This window comes from Humulus lupulus, chromosome 6 (genome assembly GCF_963169125.1).
Source record: "Humulus lupulus chromosome 6, drHumLupu1.1, whole genome shotgun sequence".
NCBI lineage: Eukaryota > Viridiplantae > Streptophyta > Magnoliopsida > Rosales > Cannabaceae > Humulus > Humulus lupulus.
The window spans coordinates 43,440,181-43,457,376 of NC_084798.1; the positions used below are offsets into that span (position 1 = coordinate 43,440,181).

At 35.7% G+C, this 17,196-nt stretch overlaps 1 non-coding gene across 1 annotated transcript; it reads left to right on the forward strand.

Annotated features, from left to right (window-relative positions):
* The first annotated feature begins 16,645 nt into the window (after positions 1–16,645).
* On the forward strand, positions 16,646–16,751 carry LOC133787692 (small nucleolar RNA R71). The gene has a single exon (XR_009872696.1). It is a non-coding gene; the product is annotated as a small nucleolar RNA R71 (small nucleolar RNA).
* Positions 16,752–17,196: the final 445 nt, after the last annotated feature.

The window sequence follows — 17,196 nt, forward strand, 5'->3', positions numbered from 1 at the left end:
CATTTAAATTTATATTGATATAATTATTAAAAATCTAGTCTTGTATTATATATTATTATAAGAATGATATTTTATAATATTTAAAATTTATATTAATATAATTAATAAATATCTAATAATATTTTATAATATTTGAATTTATATTAATATAATTAATAAATATTTATTTTTAAATATTTTGAATATTCCATTAAAGTTAACAAAAAAAATCGTTAAAACTAAAAAAATTTGTTACCTACATATTTTTCATATAAAAGAAATATATAAATATAAAAAAAAAACAATTTGTTTTCAATAATTCCATAATACGCGCGTCTTAGATGTCAATAAATTATATAATTATATATATATACACACAATTAAAAAAATGTAAATATAGTCTTGTTTTTTCAAATTAAGTTCACGAAAATAGTGTTTTCATAATTTTTTTAATATATATGTATGCTCCTACAGCTAAATGATTGGAACATACACAAAATAACAACTACGATATGTAATGGTAATTCACTCAACTACTAAAGAGCTAAATGACATTTGTGGCCGGTGTCTTTGCGACTAATTAACTAATAATTAATCATTAGTGTTAATTAAGTTCATTAATCATTATATCTACCCATAGTGGAATTTTTGCTTTTACTTATGTTCGCATGTTAGTGAGCTGGTCAGCATGTATATAGATTCTTGGTTCCATTATTGCTCTTATCCATTTTATCAAATTAATAAGAACTCATCACTTTTTTTTAATTAACACTTTAAATTTTTGGTTCCCTTTTGTATAGACAAACACAGAATTTAATAATTAAGACCTTTACAAATCCAAAGCAGCCCTTAATTCGCCAAAAACTTAAGATTTCATCGTCAAATATTTCATTTTCAATTTTTATACTGTTTTCTTTCCTATCTTTCATGCATCTCTCCCTCATTTCTTTTACCTATAGTTATTTTCACATCTCATAAATAACATTCCTAAATTATTTTCTGTCTCTTTTGCTAAGATCTTTTCATTGTCCCACTAATAAAAACGTCAACTATAACTAAAAATGTCACCTCGCATTTAATCGAACGATTCAATTCTATTTGGTTTCTCTTACATTGTATATATTGTTTTAATTGAAAAATATATATTTTGTGAAAAACACTGTATATGGAACAAACAAAAGAACAAAAGGAAGCTTTCCACTTTCGCTCTCACTCACCCTGCCAACCTTATAGGAAAAATGAAATAGGTACTCTTCCATTTCACTACCACCAAACTTGGCTTTTTAAACAGTTTTTAACTATCGTTATTGAGCAACGACGAAAGTTAGTTAACTATCGCATTTTCCCATGCCGGCATAGAGGTAAGTATGCTGACAGTTAAAAAAAAATCGTTGTTGCTGGCAACAGCAATTAATAAATGTTGTGGCTGGTTCTCACTGTCGCAAAGTATGCACATCAAAAGCTAAATTAATTCAACATGTCATTAATAAATTGGTTCTATATTTGATTAGTTCTAACATTTTCTAATAAAAGAAATACAAACTTCCAAAAATTACTAAATCCTCTCACATAGGTACTCAGCAGCATGCATGCTATCATTTATTAAGATGTGGTAGAATATATTTTGCCCACTCCTCTTGAACTTCATTAAGTTCAGTGTTAGTATACGGTAAATCTTAATTGAATTGCAAATAGTTGAAATTATAAGTTAGATGTCAAACAGATATATAGAAATAAAATATAACTTTATTAAATTTCAAAGGTTAATGCATTTAATTATTACATTCTTCAATAAATATTCTCTGGTTTTTATTGTGAAATGAGATCCTAACATAGTTCATGCAGTAGAAACTGTGAAGTTTGGCTATTGTCCGCACTGTTAACATATATAAATATAAAAGTATATTACATGTACTTGTCAGTATACTTATAATTTAAGTCTTAAGTTGTATGAAGTTGAATATTACTAACCTTTGGAATGTAATACTTCTAGAGTACATGTCTTTTCCCATTTTCTGTGTCATATAGCGTGAAAGTACTATACATAACAAAAGTCTTTTAATTAGCAAATACGTACTATTAAAAAGATAATATACATTAAGGAATGAAACTTATATAAACTTACACCCTGATAGCGAAAATATAATGCGCCAGTATACCCAATCGATTCAAGTAATATAGATAGTAAATAAGAATCGGTCCCACGGAGACTATCAATCAAGTACCAATAGCAAATTCTATCTTTCTATTTAGCTGTTGAAAATAGAATGATTTTTAACCTAAAACTAAAAATTTAAATGAACTATGCAATTATAAAAATTGATTCAAAAATTAAAAACCTAGGGTATTAACTTCAACAACTTTTCAACTTGTTAATCTTACTAATTAGTACATATAATTCTTCAATTTCTATCCTAATAGCGAGTTAACTAAAACAATCCTTGTAACGCCCTAAACTCCAGGGATCGTTACGGTGTGCCTTGTAAACAGTGCTAAACTCGCTAATCGAGTCATTTGGTCAAATCGTGTAACTAAGTATGATTAGCAGTTTAGGGGTTAAAAATTTTGGATAAGATATAACGTTTCATTAGAACGTTTAATATATATAGATGTTGGGATCCCAAAATTATAATTTCAGAGTCTACTACAAGAAAATATTTACAACAGGCCGTTCTATGCGACAAAACAGGGTTTAACCCTAGTTCCTCTTCAAACCTCGGCCGTGGTGGACGAGCAGTTGCATATGTACACATCATCACCTAGGCTCTTCAACTCAAGGATGGTCCAAATTTCTTTTGCCTTTACCTGCACCACATAGCACCCGTGAGCCGAAGCCCAGCAAGAAAACACAATATAACATGATATAATATCAACAGTGATCATAACAGTCATTCAAGACTTTTAGTTCCAAGCAAATAGGTGACAGTCACAAAAGTCACTAATATGGGGACAGCACCCTTTAGCCATGTGACGATAGGACCACCAGGGCTTAACAGATAAGTGAGCATCTCACTAGCTTTAACAGGATAGGTGCATGGTGATTAGTCACCAACATAACCTACCTCATGACTCTAGAGTCATAACTATGGAACAGCGTTCCCTAGCCATGTGCAAACAGTCACTGAGGCCGTATGCCCTGGCTCTGAATAACTAGTCTTAGACTAGCCAAGCGCTTATCATTTTCATCGATCTTCCGGTCAGTCCAGCATTAATACCCCATATGAGTCATTCAATGCTGATATCGATTAGATCTAATCTTCATTTGGCTCGGCGTTCATGATGCTATGCCATTTCTGACTCTTAGGTCAGTAAAACACGACCAGTGTTCAACCCATTGTGAACTTGACTAGTAAATCACAGCTTCACAGATGGATCTAACACCATTGTCGATTCTGACTAATAAGTCAGTGACATACACAAGTAAGCCATGCCACCAAACATATATCACATATCCAATATCCATATACAAGGTACTCAGCATGCTTACTTAACAAGTACTAGTACAATTAGGACCATGCATAAACACAGAGGCTCAAGCTCTGAACAATAACGTACCCAATATACAAAGCATGTCCTGATCACATGTTTCTCGTGCATCATATGCATTATATTTAACAATCAAACATGCACCGACAATAGCCATGCATGTCATATTTAATAATCAACCAACATGCATCGATAATAGCCATGCATGTCACATATACACAAGGTGCAGCTTTCTTACCTCCGGTTCGAGTGAGAGTTAGAACAAGGACCCCTGAGAACGATCGATCCTTAATCTTTTAGCGGTCACCTAGTCATAACCAAATACAATATCCAATTAATGAAAATTACCAAAGATAGGGTCTTAACCTAAACCCCACTCTCGGGACTTCGAAACATGCCCACACGGTGAGTAGATTCGATCCCGGGCCTTAAGGATTGAAACCCCGAGCCAAAAATCTTTAAAAACACCCAAAACAGGGTTCTGAAGGAACAGGGTAGCGCTACAGCGCTCAACCCCTAGCACCCCAGCGCTATACTCAGAACCACCAACATGCTAAAAAGCCTCCTGAGGAACGTTGTAGCGCCCTAGGATGGGCGCTATAGCGCTACCTCCAGACCAGAACTTCCCTGAACCGACCTTCTTCAACTCCTTTGACTCTAACCTGATTCCCAAGCTTCCAAATCCCATTCTTGATGCCAAATGAACCCAAAAACCATCCTAACACACCCCAAACATCACAAGCATAAGAACCCTAGCCAAAACTCCAATCAATTCCCAAGTTTCCAACCCAAAAACCAGCTGAAACTTAACTAAAAAAAACATAGCAAAACTAAGAGTTCTAATGGCTAGAAACTCACCTCAATCTCAGCAACACACCCTCTTCAATGGTGGAACATAATCCTAACTTGGCAAAGCTTGGTTCCTTGGCTTAATTCCTCAAACAGAGCTCGAAAATCCAAAGAGAAATGAGGAAGAAAATCTATCGGGAGAGAAGGAAAAGAAGCTCTGTTTTTGTTACTCCTCTGCAGCCTTAATGGCTTATATATATCCTTTGAGGGGAAAGGACCTAAATACCCTTAGGTCTAAAATAAAACCTTAACAGCCACCAAGGGCAAAACCGTCCTTTCGCACCTATTTCATTAATCACAATTAACACCCTCCAATTCCCGCTATTCTCAATAACCTCAAACACTAATAATCCACATCCCATTACCCTTTAATTCCCCGGTAATGCTCTAATCATTAAATTCACCCCGAGACTCCCCCGAGCCTTGAACTTAAACTCGTTATGACTAGATCGAACACTTGCATCTCATGATCATCTCATGCCGAATAGCTCGAACCAGTCCACCTTATAATGTGGCTATATTAATTAATCACAAACATGCACTAAAACACACAATTACGCCCACAGCGGCCAAATTACCAAAATGCCCTCATAATTATAAATACTCCCATATGCATGCATTTACCATCATATAATAATATAATTCACATAAATGTGCATATGATCATTAAATAGCATCATAATTCAATTATGGCCCTCCCGGCCTCCTAATCAAGGTCCTAACCCTTATTAGGAAATTCGGAGCATTACAATCCTACTTCTTTTTAAGATAAAAAGATCTCAACATATATACAAACTTTCTACATATCTGTGATAAGTTTAAACATATAGCAGGCATAAAGCATAGAAACCCTAAACGCTACACAAACCCTATAGGTACTATAGTCCTATATGCAATTTATGTCTATGTGATTATAGAAGATTCAACTCTCCCCTCTCGGATCTCGAATCAAAATCATAAATCATGTAAATAGTGATCAATTATCTACATGCATTAAGCACAAATCATATAGATAAAGGATAGAAGAAGAATAAATTATATAAACTTCATGGAAAATTAACAAATATCCAAGTGACTACATTAAACCCTAGAATAGATGTTTAGTTCATATCAGACATGACTAAAAACATAAAAAAAATTGTTCAAAAAGATAGAATTAAACTACTAAAAACTAAGAGAAAAGTGAAGAAAAATATATCAATAATGTTGAACAGCTGCTAATCCTGAATCCAAGAACTCTTTCTTTAAAAATGACCTAAAAATTGTATTTAAACACATTTTTTTCAAATTGCCCATTCCTGAGTAGCAGCCCACCTCTTATTCCATCAATTCCTTCCTCCTCTAGAAACTCAGACACCGCGACTTGATAGATCAAGTCGAGACCCGCCTGTTTTTGGTTCCCTTTACCGAATCTCCTCTGTCTTCATGCAAGTCGTGACTAGTAAGGGAAAGTCGCGACTCCTTGTTCCAAATTTCTTGATTTCACTTTTTTTTTCACCTTCTTTTCGCACCAGAGTCATCCAAATATTCCCGGCTCTCCTGAAATCACACAAAATGGCCAAAGACTCCCAAAATACTCATTTTCATCATCAAATTTGCTATTTTCCTCTCCATTCACATATTCATAGCAAAAACATGAAAACATAACAAATACAAGCATAATATTGTACAAAACTCACAATTTTACTCGAAACTAAGACTAAAACACACTCTAAAAACTACCATAAACTAGACTTATCAAATTCCCCCAAACTCAATCTTTGCTCGCCCTCGAGCAAAGGACATAAACTCACATGACAAAACTCAGAACCTAAACAATTAACACAACTGAATCAAGCCGACAACAATAATTCACGTCTCAAGCTATGATAACTAACACACTTATATAATCTTTAGGAAAATCAACTTTTAATCTAGAATTTCAGTCAAAATATTCTTCCAATTCACTTAAGTCCAAACAAAAAAAAAAGCTCTCAAAATCATGATTAATAAATAAAATGCATTCGAATCAATTCATGCTCACCAATTTTTTTCATTACAGTCAATTAATATCATTATCTCATAAGCTTGCTATACTTACTATTCTCCACTAATGTAGAAAACATATGCTCAGAAATCAATAAGACTTTCACAGCTTATAATTGAAGGGCTTAGGTAAAGGTAGATGAAAAAATCATTTAGGCTCAAATATACATTAAGCACACAAACCAAACAAACCAATCTATCAACTTGTAAAACCCCGAAAAACAATCCCAAATTTCCCCAATTTTCTTACTTTGAGAGAACTTCATAAACTGATTATTTTTCTTTTTTATTTTTTCTTCTAATGATACTACACTCCCCCAAACTTATTTCTTTATATTTTCAATTGGAGTGTGGTTTATATTTAATATACTTTTTTTTCCTCTCAATTTTTCTTCTTCTATTGACACAAATTTTCACATATAAATCCCCATTACAAACCATCCCCAAATCACTTTTCATATGCTCATGGTATATCAAAAGGAAGGAAAAATAACAAAGTTTCAAATAAGTTCAAAATAAGTGCCAAACAAAAAGAATAAAATTAGGCTCGAAATTGGGTAGCTAAGGATTTAATAAATCAAGGTTGGCTCGACAGGCTCAAATGTTCCAAAGAATTGCCTAAATCATCTTCCTAAGTGTAACGCCCTACTTCCTTAGAGATGTTACTAAGTGAGTTTAAAAACATGCTTTCATCTCGCTAATCAAGGTTTTAGGTCAAACAGTGTAATTAAGCTATAAACAGAGAAAAAACCTTAAAAATATTAATTTCCATAGAAAATCGTAAAAGGTTTACACTTGGGATCCCAAAATACAGTTTAGAAATGTTTACAACATATCAATTAAACTAAGTCGACTAGACGACAAAATCAAAGTTTATCTACAGGCGTCTCCCAAAAACCTCTGGCTGTGGCGGCCAGGCTGGCCGAACATGTACACGCCGCCTCACGCCTGCTGTACTCATGGTTGGTTGATCACCTTTGTACCCTTTACCTGCACCACAGAGCATCTGTGAGCCGAAGCCCAGCAAGATAACCCACAAGCAGATAACATATGCATCACATATATCGAACATATAAACATGCCACCAATGGCTAAACACGTACGACCTAGCCGTCCCAGGCATTTACCAAGCCCTGGGTCCGCGGACCATGCCGTGAGGATATCCCAGATATCCCTCTGGGGACTCGCCCTGGCAACTCGCACTCCACGTGCTCAGCGCTGCTTCCAGCCCCTTTGTCGTTCTTGGCCTTGCACTCATTGTGCCCAACGCCGTTCTCGGTCTACACCGTTCCCGGCCCAAGCCGACCATTCACATCATAATTCACAAAGCATAACAAGCATACATAGAGTTCTAACATAATCAGATAAAGGGCTATGCCCCGCAGCTCAATCACACTGGGCTTAGCCCTGCATATCAGTTCATTCAAACACATTGGGCTCAGCCCTGCACACAAGCTCTATGGGAACAAGGGTTCTCTTACCTGAGTTCCGAGCTTTCCGAGCACCGATGTCCCGAGCACAGTCCTCAAACTGGAGCCTCGTCGAAATCCCTAGTCACAACACATCACCAATATTCAGTCATCAAGTTCTAATCCAATGAATAACCTCAAACCATAACCCTAACCTCCGGAACCTTGAATTCTACCAATCCGAATGATAAAATCCATCCCGAGCCTTACCCTTTAAGTTCCCAAGTCAAAAATATCATTAAAATCCTCACTGACACTAAAGGTCGCGGCCCCTCCCACTAGAGCTGCGGCTAGCCTCAAAACAGAGGATAGCTCTCCACTGACCACCACGCGGGCCGCGGCGCGCCCTGCAAGTGCCGCGGCGCGCTCAAATTCCCTCAGCCTCCCATGGCTGCGCGCGCATGCGGGCCGCGGCACACCCCTCCTAGGGCCGCGGCGCTCCCCGCTGAACCCAGAATTCTTCATCAATTTCCTCCCTTTTCTTTAAGCTAACCCCAACAAAACTCACCTATCTAACCCAGATATTAAACACATACTTCAGCCCAGCAATAACTCAGTAGGAACATCATAATCCATCAAATTCTACTACAAAAACCCAACTAAAATACTCAAGAACACATCAAACTTAACTAGCATGCACTCTTACAAACCAGCAGCAAATTAAAGCATAAACCTATAACTAAAACTTACCCTCTTGCTAAACTCAATCCTTGAAGTTGATCCTCAATTCCCAAGCTTCAAGCTCCTGAGTTCCTCAGCCCAAATCCTTGCTTAAGTTAGCTTTCTCCAAGTTTCCCTTGAGTTGTTCCTTAGAGAGTGAAAGAGAGAGGTGAAAATAGTGAGAGATTCTATCCTTAGCTGAAACTAGAGGTATAAGTCATTTTCCCAAGGCTTCCAATTAATTCCCCCTTTTTGTTTTATTTAACTTAAATCTAAAGGGTTACCTCAAAGCTCGGGGTACCAAAACGTCCCCGAGGGCAAAATGGTAAAATTCCCCAATATACCCGCCTAGACATTCTATCCTCAAATATATCTCCAAATATTTATTTTCATGTCCCTTTAATCCCATAACACACCTAGTACCCAAATTACCCCTCGACTCACCCCGAGTCGGAATTTCAACCCCGTTGTGACCCTCTGGCTAACCGCTCCCTAGGACTGTCTCGGACCGTGCTGCACAGACATTTCACATATATAACATATATCACATTCACGCCCCCAATACCCAGTCGGGGCCCACATGCACATTTAATTCACTAAACATGCACTATCATATATTCACATTAATCCACCCATAACACATTAAAGCATAATAAATCACTTATTGCCCTCCAGGCACACTAATCAAGGCCTTAAGCCCGATTAGCAAATTCGAGTCGTTACACTAAGCATGTGTCATCTAGGATTCGTCTCAAAAAGCAAGCAAACAAGTTCTAGGATAAACCAATTTCAATTTTTATTTTATTATATTTTAAAAATTCAACAAGCATAAATAATATTCAATCACACAAAATTTATCAAAAATCATGATTAAACTCTCAATTATTTAAGTGGACAAAGTAAAAATGGAAAGAAATATTCAACCAAGAACACGGATTTTTATAGCTTCATTCTCATTCAATTTATACAACATACCATTCAATATATTGTCATTGGCTAATCATCGTCAACTTGATTCAACTAACACTCTAAACAACACAAACAAAACATAACAAACACAAAACAACACGACTAACACAATAGCATAATATATACAAAACAATAAATCCCTTCCCCCAAACTTAACCTAAACATTGTCCCCAATGGAAATCAAACTTGAACATTGTATTGATATAACAGAACCACAAATTTTTCTTGACTGGGGACTGTCGTGAAGTCCCTCCCGCTACTGCTGCCAAAACTACAAGGGAAAAAGTTTGATAATTGGATCTTATCAAACAATAAAGCAAAGTGTTATATGCTTGCGAGTATGAGCGATGTGCTCAGAAAGAAGTTTGAGAACACTGAAAATACTTATGAGATCTGGGATACCCTTCAAGATATGTTTGGGCAGTAGTCAGACAGTGCAGGCATGAGGCCACCAGATCCTACATGACCAAGAAAATGAAGAAAGGAGTTTCTATCAGAGAACATGTATTAGACATGATCAATATAATACACGATGCCATTATCCATGGGGCAATCATTGATGAAAGGACTTAAGTAAGCATTATACTTGAATCGCTTTCCCCGGCTTTTAAAGGTTCACAACCAATTATGTCATGAACAAATTATCATTTAACATGACACAGCTGTTGAATGAGTTGCAAACTTATGAATCTCTTAACAAAGGTTCTGAGAAAGAAGGAGAAGCAAATGTTGTTGATTCTAACCCGTCCTCTTCAAAGGCTAAAACCAAAAAGAGGAAAAAATAGAAATGGCAAGGACAAGGAAAAAGACAAGAATACAAAGAAGCCTAAAAATCCATCCAAAGGCAAAGAAAACAAGAACACTAAAAACTCCAAAAAGAAGACCCCAAAAGGGACTTGCTTTCATTGTGGAGAAGATAGTCACTGGAAGAGAAATTGTCCAAAGTATCTCACTGACCTCAAAGAGAAAAATAAAGGTAAATTTGATTTACTTGTGCTAGAAGCTTGTTTAGTGGAAGACAATTCCTCATTCTGGATAGTAGATTCAGGAGCCACTAACCATGTTTGTTTTTCTCTACAGATTCTTAGTTCGATGAGGAAGCTTACTGATGAAGAGGTGACTATGAGGGTAGGCAGTGGTCAGATTGTCTCTGCAACAGCAGTTGGAACAACCCGTTTGGAATTTGAGAAGAATAAATTTCTTGTTTTAGAGAATGTTTATTATATTCCTGGATTTTTTAGAAACTTAACAAAATTTTAAATTTTCTTTTAATAATAATTCAATTGTTATTTCAAGATATGGTTTTAAGATATGTTCTGCAAAATCTATCGATGGGTTTTATAAACTACAAGCTAAAGAGAAATCTGTTTATAATTCTGAATTATTTAAAATAGCTAATCCTAGATCTATTAAACGACAAAAGACTGATTCTAATAGTGAAACATATCTGTGGCACTTGAGATTGGGCCATATTGGTCTAGACAGAATAAATAGGCTTGTAAAGGATGGTCCTTAAAGAGAATTATTGATTGGATCTCTCCCTATTTGTGAATCCTGTCTAGAAGGAAAAATGACCAAGAGACCTTTCTCTGCTAAAGGTTCAACAGCCACAGAACCACTTCAGCTAGTACATGCGGATGTTTGCGGTCCACTTATTGTACAAGCAAGAAGAGGTTATGAATACTTTGTCACTTTCATTGACGATTATTCAAGATATGGTTACCTATACTTAATGCAAAGAAAATCTGAAACTTTTGGAAAGTTGAAAGAATTTCAAGCAGAGGCTGAAAAACAATTAGGTAAATCACTAAAAGCTCTTCGATCTGATCGAGGAGGAGAGTACTTGGATTTTGAATTCGAGGACCATCTGAGTGAGCATGGCATTCAATCCCAACTCACAGTACTTGGAACGCCACAGCAAAATGGTGTTTCAGAAAGACGAAACAGAACATTATTAGATATGGTTAGATCAATGATGAGTTTCTCATCATTACCACTGTCATTCTGGGGATAGTAGAGAACCTCGTCGTAGTGGGAGGGTTAGTAAGAAACCCACATGCTATGAACACGAAGTTCAAATTCTTATGTCTGACACAAACAAAGACGACCCATTGACATTTAAAGATGCAATGAATGATTCTGACAAGGACAAATGGCAAGAAGTCATGAACCAAGAAATGGAATCGATGTATTCCAATTCTGTCTGGGTTCTTGAAGATCCACCTGAGAATATCAAACCCATTGGTTGCAAGTGGATATTCAAGAAGAAAAGAGGAGCGGATGGGAAAGTAGAGACTTTCAAAGCAAGGCTTGTAGCCAAAGGTTACACACAGAAAGAAGGCGTTGACTGTGAAGAAACCTTTTCTCCTGTAGCCATGCTAAAATCCATTCGTATAAATCCATTCGTATACTCTTTTCCATAGCTGCGTGCATGGATTATGAGATTTGACAAATGGATGTCAAAACAGCTTTTCTGAATGGCTACCTTGACGAAACTATTTACATGTCTCAACCAGAAGGGTTCGAATTAAAAGGTCAAGAGCAAAAGGTTTGCAAGCTTCTTAGGTCCATTTATGGACTCAAACAAGCTTCTAGATCTTGGAATCTTAGAGTTGATGACACAATTAAAACGTTTGGTTTTGAACAAAACGTTGACGAACCTAGTGTCTATAAACAGATCAAAGATGGTATAGTAGTATTCCTCGTTCTTTACGTTGATGATATATTACTAATTGGGAATGACGTAACACCACTATCAAAGGTAAAGAACTGGTTAGCTGAACAATTCCAAATGAAAGATTTGGGAGAAGCCAAGTATGTTCTGGGCATTAAGATTCTTAGAGATAGATAGAACAAAACTTTGGCACTGTCTCAAGCAACTTATATTGATAAGGTGCTAGATCGCTTTAATATGCAAAACTCCAAAAAGGGTGATATGCCAACCCGTTCTGGAGTATTCCTTTCCAAGGAGCAGTGTCCCAAAACACCTCAGGAAGAGGAAGACATGAGACAATATCCCTATGCCTCAGCGGTAGGCAGTCTGATGTACGCCATGTTGTGTACAAGACCTAATATATGTTATGTAGTAGGGATAGTCAGTCGTTATCAATCCAATTCTGGATTGAGTCATTGGACTGCAGTGAATAATATTCTCAAATATCTTAGAAATACTAGAGATTATATGCTTGTATATTTAGGTGGAGACTTGAACCCCACTGGTTACACTGATTCTGATTTTCAATCAGACAGAGATAGTCGGAAATTGACTTCTGGATCAGTGTTTACTCTTGGAGGAGGAGCGGTAGTCTGGCGAAGTATTAAACAAACCAGCATTGCAGACTCCACCAAAGAAGCCGAGTATATAGCGGCTTGTGAAGCAGATAAGGAGGTTGTGTGGCTCAAAAAAGTTATATTCCGATCTGGAAGTTGTACCAGATGTGGATAAGCCATTAGTCCTATACTGTGACAACAGTGGGGCAGTAGCTAACTCAAAGGAACCACAGAGTCACAAGAGGGGAAAGCACATCGATAGGAAGTATCACTTGCTTAGAGATATAGTTCATCGAGGAGATGTTGTAGTTATGAAGATAGCTTCAGAGCATAATCTTGCAGATCCTTTCACAAAGACTTTATCCATAAAATCTTTTAAGGAGCATGTAAGAAACATGGGAATGAGAGAGATGCCTCATTTGCTTTAGGGCAAATGGGAGATTGTTGGGAATTGTGCCCTGAAAGCATATGTGGTAGACATTGTTTTATGAAACAAATAAATAAATTGATTTTGTTATACATATATTTTATGGACTATATTATTCTGTGATAATATTATGTAAATATCAGAAAAAATCCTAAGTTCATATATGTGATCTCAAACACGTATTGGTACGGGAGGATTGTGTTTGAGATAAATGAACTTGAATAGTTCGCAGTAAAATAAAGTTATGGAATCTTTAGATTAATTACTACAAGTACAATCCACTAGTATTATGAATACATGTGATCTAGATCCGGATCACTAGTGTGGTAGGACACTTTAGTGGAGGTGCTTTATATATTAGAGAATATATAGAACTGGACCTAATATGTTTATTAATACTTAGTTAAATACGGTTTCGAAGTATTAATTAAATATATCAACTAATGATCATATACAAATAGATCTTAATCCTGAAGTTACTATGAACTCCTGTTTATGTTATATGAGTTCTTTGATTCACTCGTTAGGGTCTGTCAAAATTATCAGGCTGGAACCTTTTCTTTTGGGAACTCAATAATGTAGATGGCTGGGGACATAGTATACAAATATGGAATCTATGCCTTCTCGCAAGATATTGAATAATGGTTCTCTTAAGGGTTGACTTTTGGGACTGAAAGGTTATTGAGCTCAAATGCATAATTTAGTTATGAATTAACCTTCACTAGTAAAGTCATTGGTACTTAAGGAAATAAGACATTATTAAAAGGGTAAGGCGGTAATTTTATTCCCGATTAATTATGAACCATTATTAGAGGGTCAATTTGTATACAATGATTATACCAATGGACGCTTTATAATTATAAAGTACTTAGTAAATGAAATGTCTATAATTACAAGAGTGCAGTCTCATATTTATAGTGGAATAATCATGAGATTAATAAATTAAGATTATTTAATTAAAGAGTTTAATTAATAATCTCAAATTTATTGGAGCTTGGAATTATAGGTCCCTACATTGGCTCTATCAAGGTAAAAGCTGATATGAAGGGAAAAATAGTTGAAAGACATAATTAAGAAAAAATTTGTTCTTAGGGTCAAATATACAATTATATGATAATAATGATTAATTAATTAATTACAAATTAGTTGTAATTAAAAGAATTAAATAATATTTAATTATTGTATAATTTTTGAAATTATATTAAATAATTAAATTAATTTCAAATTTTAATTAAATAATTAATTAATTATAATTTTTGAAATTATAATAAATTAAATATTTATTTTCAAAAATATTGGATTTAATTAATTGGTAGAATTAATTAAATATATTTATTTGTGTGGCGTGTGCTGCTATTTTTCAGGGATAGAATTTTTCATTTTTATTTATTTATTTAATTAATTAATGGATAATTCAAAAAATTAGCTTTTGGATATTTTCATTAATAAAATAATTAATTAATTAAAAGTAAATTGCAAGTTGGTTACAGATTTATTTTTTAAAATTTGAATATTTTCTTTTAAGTATGACTAATCAGAAAATATACAGATAACTCAGACAACTAAGTCTATTCGCTCTGTGAAAAATAGAACGATACTTTTCTCTCCCTGAAAAATAAAGTACCAATTCTCAGGCCTATTCTCTTGATCTCATGTGTTGAGTACATCAAGTCGAATCACAAATAAACTATCCTTCATTCTCTAAGTGCCCACACACTTCTTGAGGTGTAGAGAACGTTGTGGAAGATCTTTGTGTGAGTACCTAGGAGCAGCTTGGATAGGAAGATCGTTATTATTACGAAAAGATAGCAATGACACTTGATAGGTTTCAAGAGGTCTGATTTCTATTCTTAACTTGCTTATGATTAATGTATGTATATTAATAGATCCGCATATTTAAAGTTAGTTTAAATATGTTACAAAAAAAATTTGTTGTACACTGGGCCAACCCCACCTCCATTCCGCTGCGTATTAGGAAACTCGTTCCTAACAACCTCTTCTTTTTGCACTCGCAACTTCAACTCGCTTTTTTGCACATCAATTAAGGCCCTACCAGTTGCTAAAAATGACCTTCCAAGAATAATTGAAATATTTTCATCTTCCTCCATATCAAGAATAATAAAATCTGGAGGGAAGATGAATTTGTCCACCTTTACTAGAACATCCTCAATAATACCCCTAAGATGCTTTTCTGAGCGATCTGCCATTTACAAAGACACGGTAGAAAGTCGAGCTTCTCCCAATTTTAACTTTATAAAAATAGATAGAAGCATTAAATTTATAATAGCCTCCAAATCACATAAAGCCTTGGTTTCTACTGAACCCTCTATAGAGCATGGAATATTGAAACTACCAGGATCTTTAAGCTTGGGAGGTAGTTTCTTTGAAGTATCTCACTACACTCCTTAGTAAGTGTCAATGTCTCATAATCCTCTAGTTTCCTTTTCTTCATCAAAATTTCTTTCATAAACTTCACATAACTCGGCATCTGTTCAAGTGCTTTGGCAAAAGGAATGTTGATGTGAAGCTTCCGAAAGACATCTAAAACCATAGAAAATTTCTTGTTTAGTACCTTCTTTTGAAGCCTCTGAGGATATAGGATCTTAATATGATGCTCTATACTTATTTTTGGCTCCTTTTTCTCAAGGTTTTCATTAACCTCTTCTTCAATTTTACCCTTTTTCTCATCAACCACTTTTGGTAATTGAATATAGGCTTCTTACTTGGCTCTTCCAACTTCTTAACACTCCTCAAAGATATTGCATTGCATTGTTCTTTTGGGTTTACCTTTGTAGTGCTTGGTAAGTTCCCTTGAGCACGGTTTGTCTTCAAAGTAGCCAACTGCCCTATTTGAGTCTCCAAATTTCGAATAGATGCCCTTGTCTCAGTCATAAATTGGTTCAGTACATCAGGTTGTGCTTCAGGTTGCTTCATGGGTATTGGATGTTGTGGTGGTCCATTTTGTGGTTGATAAAACCCATGAGGATGATGTTGGAATTGTTGTTGGCTCTGTTGGGAAGGTTGTTGAACACTCTGATTATTATTTTTCCAAGAAAAGTTAGGGTGATACTGCCACCCTTGGTCGTAGGTCAAGGAATATGGGTTATTAGTAGGTCGTTGGAAGTTTTCTATGGCTTGAACTTGTTCCACAAGCAAATTATTTAAATCCATTGCAGGACACTGGTTAGGTGGATGCACCATTCCACATATTTCACACACACTTTGTAATTACATGGCTTGAGTTGTGAGGTTATTCTGCTTTAGTTGCTTGGTCAAAGATGCAACTTGCGCAGTAAGTAGAGCAATAGGAATAACTTCTAAAACTCCTGCCACTTTCTTGTTTTCACGCTCTGTAGGCCAATTATAATTATTCATGGTCATTTCCTCTAACAGGTCATAGGCCTCATTAGCATTTTTGCTCATAAATGCTCCACCCGATGTTGCATTAATTATGGTCCACATGTTTCCCCCCAAACCATTGTAAAAAGTGTGCACCAACATCCATTTCTCTATTCCATGATGCAGGCACTTTTGAAGCAACTCCTTAAACCTTTCCCAAGCATCGTATAGAGACTCCCCCTCCAACTGATGGAAATTATTAATCTCTCCTCTAATCTGAGCCGATTTAGCAGGAGGAAAATACTTAGCAAGAAACATTTGGGCAAGGTCCTCCCATATGACGATTGAGTTGGCTTGCAACGAGGTCAACCAACTTTTAGCTCTATCCCTTAAAGAGAACGGGAACATTCTTAATCGAATTGCATCATTAATTACCCCATTCATCTTAAACGTAGCACATAGCCCTTGATAGTCAGTTTTTTCAACTCCTGATAGTCAATACACATCCTCAACGACTCATCTTTCTTTTTCACAAATAACACTGGTGCACCCCATAGTGAGAAACTCGATCTAATAGACCCCAAGTCCAGTAGCTCTTGTAATTGAATTTTCAATTCCTTCAATTCTGTTGTGGCCATGCGGCAGGGTGCTCTAGATACTGGTTCTATTCCAGGCACTAATTCTATCACAAACTCGATCTATCATTGCGATGGTAACCCAGGC